This window comes from Tamandua tetradactyla, chromosome 25, assembly GCF_023851605.1.
Source record: "Tamandua tetradactyla isolate mTamTet1 chromosome 25, mTamTet1.pri, whole genome shotgun sequence".
Lineage (NCBI taxonomy): Eukaryota > Metazoa > Chordata > Mammalia > Pilosa > Myrmecophagidae > Tamandua > Tamandua tetradactyla.
The window spans coordinates 14,614,828-14,621,939 of record NC_135351.1 but is presented as its reverse complement, the minus strand read 5'-3'; the positions used below and the strand labels follow the sequence as shown (position 1 = coordinate 14,621,939).

The 7,112-nt window shown below is 42.6% G+C and overlaps 1 pseudogene; it reads right to left on the bottom strand.

Annotated features, from left to right (window-relative positions):
* Positions 1-1,106: 1,106 nt before the first annotated feature.
* LOC143668778 (ATP-dependent RNA helicase DDX42 pseudogene) lies at positions 1,107-4,579 on the bottom strand (annotated as a pseudogene).
* Between the last annotated feature and the right edge of the window lie 2,533 nt (positions 4,580-7,112).

Here is a 7,112-nt window from a genome sequence, read left to right as displayed (position 1 = left end):
GCCTTTCCAGATGAGAGAGAAACCCTGAACTTCATCGGCCTTCTTGAACCAAGGTATCTTTCCCCGGATGCCTTTGATTGGACATTTCTATAGACTTGTTTTAATTGGGACATTTTCTCAGCCTTAGATCTGTAAACTAGCAACTCATTAAATTTCCCTTTTTTAAAAGCCATTCCGTTTCTGGTATATTGCATTCCAGCAGCTAGCAAACTAGAACAACATCTTAAAGAAACCTTCACAAAGTCACAAAATTTGAAATTTGCATATTTCCTTTCCTTTTATAAGCAAGATAGAACAAAAAATCATCAAAATTTGTTCAGCAAAATATTTTCTGCCACGGTGGCAAGTTAAAAAAAATACAGTGAGAGAGAAGAAATAGAAGACACTTTAAAAGTGGTGGAGTTTTTGTTGTTGTTGTTGTTATTTTAATTTAGCAACAAAACATTTCAGACCTGGAAGAATTCTGAAACTGTTTCCAGGATCACCTTTCCTCCTTCAATCATAATGGATCTGGGACTCTTCAAAGCCTAGGGCTGGAAGACTGTTTCTTCCTACATGTCTCAGGGCTGGATACAAACCTTGCTAAGGAATATGAACATCAACTTCCATTTACAATCATGGACATCTTCCTTCCCTGCAAATTTTTAGAACCCCCAAACTGCTTCCCAAACTCATCCCTAACACCTCAGTGAATTGCATTTGCAGAAGCCAACTTCTAAAGGAGACTGTCTGGCCACCCAACTAAGAAAAATAATTATGTTTGTAAATGTTTATGTGGTGACATTTTAGTAAAAAATATAAGGTACAAATTATACAAATGCAGAGTGAGTTTTGTGCCCTCAAGGAAAGTCCTGTCTTCCAACATATCCTCACTATGACAACTCAACAAAAGAATCTTCCCAGACTGCTCCTCAGGACCAACGCTGCTGCCCAACAAAACATCAGAAAATGATTCAGATGAAGGGGTAATGTCTCCAAGCTCCAGCTGTCCACTAAGGGCAGGGGGTCCCTGTACTTTGGGACCCACCCCAGCCCTGAGATATCAAGGTACGAAAACCTAAAAATAAAATTAAGGACGATTGATTTCAAGCTTCAGCACATAACTTCTAACTGTCCCATTGACTTTTCTTGCATTGGGGTGGTTCAGGCACAGCAAAGCCATCAGCTGTCTTGCTGTCCATCTTGTCCATCTTGTTGCTGTCCACCTTGCTCTCACAATTACAACCTTCTTTCCTGCTTTCACCATTCTGACCATTGTTTCCACTCTAGCTCTCCCTATGTCGGCCTCCACTTCCCCCTGTCTGTTCATCGTGCATGATGGCTACTGCTTTCTGGGTAGCGGTATCCATCTCCATGGTGACCACCATCTCCATGACGTGGGCTATCACCATGTTGAATGCCATTTGCTCCATGATTGTAATGGCTACCACCCTGATTCTCAATATATCTCCCTCTCTTCCCATTGCCACCCCCAATCCCTTCTCGGCTGTTATTCCGTGAAGCTGTGCTGTTGACTCCCTGGGGTCCAGCAGAAGGGTAGGTCAATGGGGCACTGCTGAGGTTTCCAATATTGCCAAATCCTGGGATGCCCTTGGCAGCACAGGCAATGGGACCAATTGGACTGTTATGGCCCTGCTGGACTGAAATAGCAGGGGTGGAATTCAAGCTCCCTGCATTAGCCCATCCACTGGCCCCAGCAGCAAAGCGTTCAGCCTTCTGATTGCTTAAGCTGACAGCAACAAAGTGACTTTTGTTCTGTGACTGGAAAGCTGCTTTCATTGCTGTCAGCCTGTCTCCCATGGCTCCTGTGGAAGGCTTGTAGGCCTTATAATTGCTCCTTATATTGTTATTATTTCCCTGATCCATCTTCTCAGAACCTAGGCCAGGCTGCTCTCTGTAGCCTAGGCCTCCTTCACCAATGTCCAGCTTTTCGCATTTCTGTCCTTTGAAGCAGGACTTCCGAAACCAGACATTCTGCATTGCCAGATCTAGGAGTTCCTTGGAAATGTGTTGATTGGCTCCTTCCAAGTTCCGGGCAAGGCCACCAGCAAAACTGCTGTCCTTTGGAGTCAGCAAGGTACAGGCTTCCTGCCCACTGTCCTGTGTGGCTAATCCTATGGGTGTGGGGATCAATGTCTCATGCCACATCATAGTTAATAATAGTCTTAATTCAAGAAATGTCCAGACCACAAGCTGCAACATCTGTAGCCACCAGGACTGGGATGTCCTTTTTCTTAAAGTCTGAAATGACTTTGTTTCTTTCACTCTGACCCATGTCCCCATGGAGCAGCCCAGGATTATGACCCTCTTGTTTAAGGCTAGTAGCTAGCTCTTCAGCATTGGCTTTTTTAGTAACAAATAAAAGGACACTCCCCGAAGAGGTAAACTCCACCAGACACCGGGTAAGCCAGTTACATTTACTAGACCCAGAATGAAGAATCTCCACAATCTGTGTCACTTCTTCATTTTCCTCTCCAATATCTCCTTGCACCACTCAACTAGGGCCAATAGGGGTGGGCCACGGTGGCTCAGCAGGCAAGAATGCTCGCCTGCCATGCCAGAGGACCCGGGTTTGATTCCCGGTGCCTGCCCATGTTAGAAAAAAAAAAAAATAGGGTCAGTAGGGGTAACTCTGGCCATTTTTTCAATCATCTTCCAAAATTACCCACTGAATAGGAGCCTGTATGTCACCACAGACATGACTTGCTATGGATCACACCTGGTATTCAAAACCCATGTCAAACATTCTATCTGCTTCATCAAACACAAGGTAAGAGACCCTTTGAAGATTGGTAGCTTTCTTCTTCACATGATCTGTTAATCAACCTGGGGTACACACAACAATCTCTGCCCCTTCTTTTGGAGCCCGGGCCTGTTCCCACATGCTCCCTCCTCCATAATATGGCCACTGATCAAGATTATATGGTGTTCTAATTTGCAAACTGCCAGAATGTGATATATCCGAAACAGAGCAGCTTTTAAAAAAGGGAATTTATTAAGTTGCTAGTTCACAGTTCTAAGGCTGTGAAAATGTCCACATTAAAGCAAGGCTACAAAAATGTCCAATCTAAGGCATCCAGGGAATGATTCCTTGGTTCAAGATGTTCAGGGTTTCTTTCTCAGCTGGAAAGAATCTGATAGCTTTCTCTTCAACAGCATTCCTGAGGCTCTGTTGGTTCTGGGGCTCTCATGGCTCTTAAGCTTTTTCCAAAATGGTTCCCTCTTAAAAGGCTTCAGGGAGCAACCCTACCTGAACGGGTGGAGACACATCTCCATGGGAACAATCTAATCAAAAGTTACCACCCACAACTGGGTGGGTCATATCTCCATGGAAACAATCAAAAAGATTCCACCCAGTAATATTGAATGAGGATTAAAGGACATGGCTTTTCTAGGATACATTAATAGCTCAAACCAGCGCATAGACTTTCCCAAACTGCTTATGTTCTGCCTGGATCTGTGGCCAAGCTCCCACAAATACACAGTCACTGCAATTAGTCCATCAACTGGTTCCAATTCCTTCTGGTCCCATTATATGAATCAACATGGGCCAGATAAAGGCTGCCTGTTTTGGCAATACTACTCATGTCTCTACCACTTAAGGCCACACGCACACCCTGGCATTGTATTGGAATGGATTCCATGTATTCAAATTTCCGAATCTGGTGCATAAATTGTTCCTCAAACCTAAATGAGCAAAACTACTTCCTGGTCTAGGAGGTGCAGCACCAGAAACCCAAAGACTGAGTTTATGCTGGAGACCTATTAACTGTTGTAGGGTGAGGTTGGTTATTTCTTTATGTTCATTGTGAAAATTTTTTTCAAATAGTAGATAGTCAATCCCCAAATGATCAATGGGAGGAAGAAGATCAAGGATTTTTTTGGAAGATTTTTTTGGATTTCTATCACTGTAATACTCCAGGTCATCTTCCTCCTCCTCCTGAACCACACCAGCAATTGGATTTTCTGCCATATATTGGAATTAATTTCTTTATGTTTTTTCTTTCATTGTCCTTTTCTTCAAGGTTCTTCATGTCTCTAGCTGCCTGATCCTCCACTTCAACCATGAATGCCTCCAAGGGATCTTTATCACTGTCAGAAACTGCTGGCTTAGAATGGAATTGCTGGTGGGAAGTGGAGTTGTCAGCAGGAATGTAAGGTAAATCGACATTGCTAGAGTCTTCTTCATCTTCAAAATAAGCATTTTCTTCATCAAAGTCTGTCTGTTTAGATGTAATTTTGTAGGAAAAAGGGGGCTGTGGTGGAGCTGACTCTCCAAATCCTGAAGAAGAATTGGATGCCCCAAAGGCTCTGTTGGACTGTGTGGGAGTTTTGGTTCCTTCTTTCCAGCACTAATGGCAAAACCTTCAAAACCAAATCCTCTCTTAGTGCCAGGGCCACCTTTATTCCAGTTCACGGTGTCAGTAGTTGATCGCCTTGGCTCTGGAAAGTTAAAGTAAATTAAGATGTAATTCCTGCTATTCACAAGCTCCTGGGTATGTGAATGGGGAAGGATTGCTACAGGAAACAGATAATTTTCAATATACAAGGAAGCTAAAGGAAAACGACTGACAGCCATAGGAGTGGGGAGCAAGTGGGAAAATGCTTCATTAAGGTGATAAGGGACTATGATCCCCCAGATTTTCCACTAGTACACTAGCTTTTCCTTATATTGTCTGTGTGTATGCTTGCAACTCCATATAAATGATTGACTCCTATCAGCTGTGCTCTCAAGCAGGCTCTTAGAAAAGTTTGTGTGAGGCCGATCACTGATCTACTCCAGCTGCACAAAGATCACCCACTACGTCTTTTACAGTCTCCAGATTTGGCAACTTTCACCTATGGGGTCCCCCAAATTTGGTGGTTTGCATCTCCCAACCGATGCCTACTTTGGTTAAACTCCTCCTTGTGGCTATCCTTGCCTCAGAGCCTGGTGCACTGCAAATCCCTTCCCTCACCAACACTGCCTCCAGCAAGCCACCAGCTGGGCCTCCGTTAGAGACGTGAGAGAAGCTGGAGCCATGGGAGGGGCCCGCGGGTGACTTGACCTCAACCTGACACTCCCATCCCACTTCCGGCGCCAAGGTCGCAGGGCTTCACCAACTCTGTTAAGTGAGGCTCCAATTCCCCAACCCCTGCTAGGCCCCACAGCTGCCATCAGGGACCACAAGAGTCAGCGGCCCCCACACCCAGAGTCCCCTTCTACAAACCTGCTGCTATCCATTTTCATGGTCTTAACCCGCATTCCTGTGGGTGTGAACCCATTAAACAGGACCTCTTGAAGGTGTTATTTTAAGTTAAGATGTGGCCCAACTGAATGAGGGTGGGTCTTGAGGCAGATTTTTGAAGACCTTATAAACAGATGAAACTGGAAGCCCAGGTCAGAGAAGGCTATAGGAAAAAGCGGTAATTTAGTGGAAAATCAGAAGAGAAAGTAGAGGACATCGCCATGTGACTTGAACCAGAGACTCAAGCCATGGAACCCCAAGGAGGCGGCAAACCAGGATGTGAATGTTTGTGACCCCAGTAGGAAGCAAGTCTTCTAGCCTCTGAAACCATAAGAAAATAAATGCTTTTATGCCAATGCATTGTGTGGTATTTTTCGTGGCAGCCTGGCATGCCAAGACAGACAAAAACAACAATTTGCAAAGAGTTCCTGGTTTATTTCTTACACAGAAGTGGGAACACCCATCTGTCTTAGGCATTCTATTAATTATCCAGAGAAGCACAGCAGAAAGCTTTTAAAATCAATTAGAATATAAAATGATATTGATCCTTTGAGAAAGACATTAACCATTGAGGATGTTTTCTTTCTCTACCTTAGTATCTTCCTTTCTTGCTGTATGGTATTATATTGTAGAGTCACGTTAGGTTGCTGCTTGATCTTGTTGCACATTTCAGTGGTCCAAATACAAGGGAATGAGAGTGGGAGGTTGACTGACTCATTATCTGGGAAATATTGTTTGAACACTGCTTCAATACTGGCTAGCTGTAAAATGGAAATAATAATAGTATCCCTCTTTTCAGATTCTTGGTGTCCTTTTAATAATAGTAATAACCAACACAGAATTCCCTTTTCTAACAGGTCCTTGTTCCATTATATACATTAGCTCACTTAATCGACACAAGGTTGAGTTGAAAATTCACAACACTGTTAGAAAAAATTTTTCAAATGCTATCTCACCCACACTTCAACCCAAGTCTTGTTTCCTTCACACACCCCCACACCCACACAGACACAAACGGTAACTTAGAAATGAGAGCTCTGTTGGTTGTTTTTGAAGAATAAAACAAAAATCAGTTGGGAGAAATGACTGAAATAAGAGAAAGATTTATGCATATTATTTTAAAATACATACCATACTAAAATTTACGTGCTGAAATGTTTCTCAGAATACCTATTAAGAGTCAAGAGGCATTTCTGTCACTGTGAATCAAAGAAACAAGGTAAAGAATGTTTTTCTTGTCTGAAAGCTCCAATACTAAAAAGATGTTGCAAAATGACAGTATGCAAATTAATGTTCTAATTGTATTTAGTCTTCCTCCCCAAAGTAGAATCATCCCCAATTGCCTATGTAGGGAATTTAAAAAGTTGAAATTTCTGGGACCAGGATTACGTAGGCATGTCCTATTTTGTCTTCTCTATTAAGAAATGGCACACCTAGGTTGCAAGACTACCATTCTGGGGATACTGAGGAATTCAGCTCTGGGCAGAAAACAAAGGGAATTTTACTGTATTGGGGATGGGATATGACCTCTACCCATTGTTCATGGAAGGTCAGGGAAAATGTTTGAGATGAAAGGACAGACAGATAGCCTGTGCCTCTAGCTCCATTTTCCATCCCATTCTTGTGCTCTCCTTCCAACAGGGCATTTGAGACATTCCTGGTTAATTGCAGATGTTTATTTTTCCAGGGGAACTTTAAAATTAGTTTCCAAATTCTAAAAATATTTCTGACTATTATTTTCATTGAAATCACATTAAATTTATACATGAATTTAGGGGGAATTGAGATGATTTCATCTATTCTTATTTTGATTAATAATTTTGAGTTAGAACAGTACAGCATATTATCAAATCTTTTTAACATCTATGGGTATCATGTGATTTT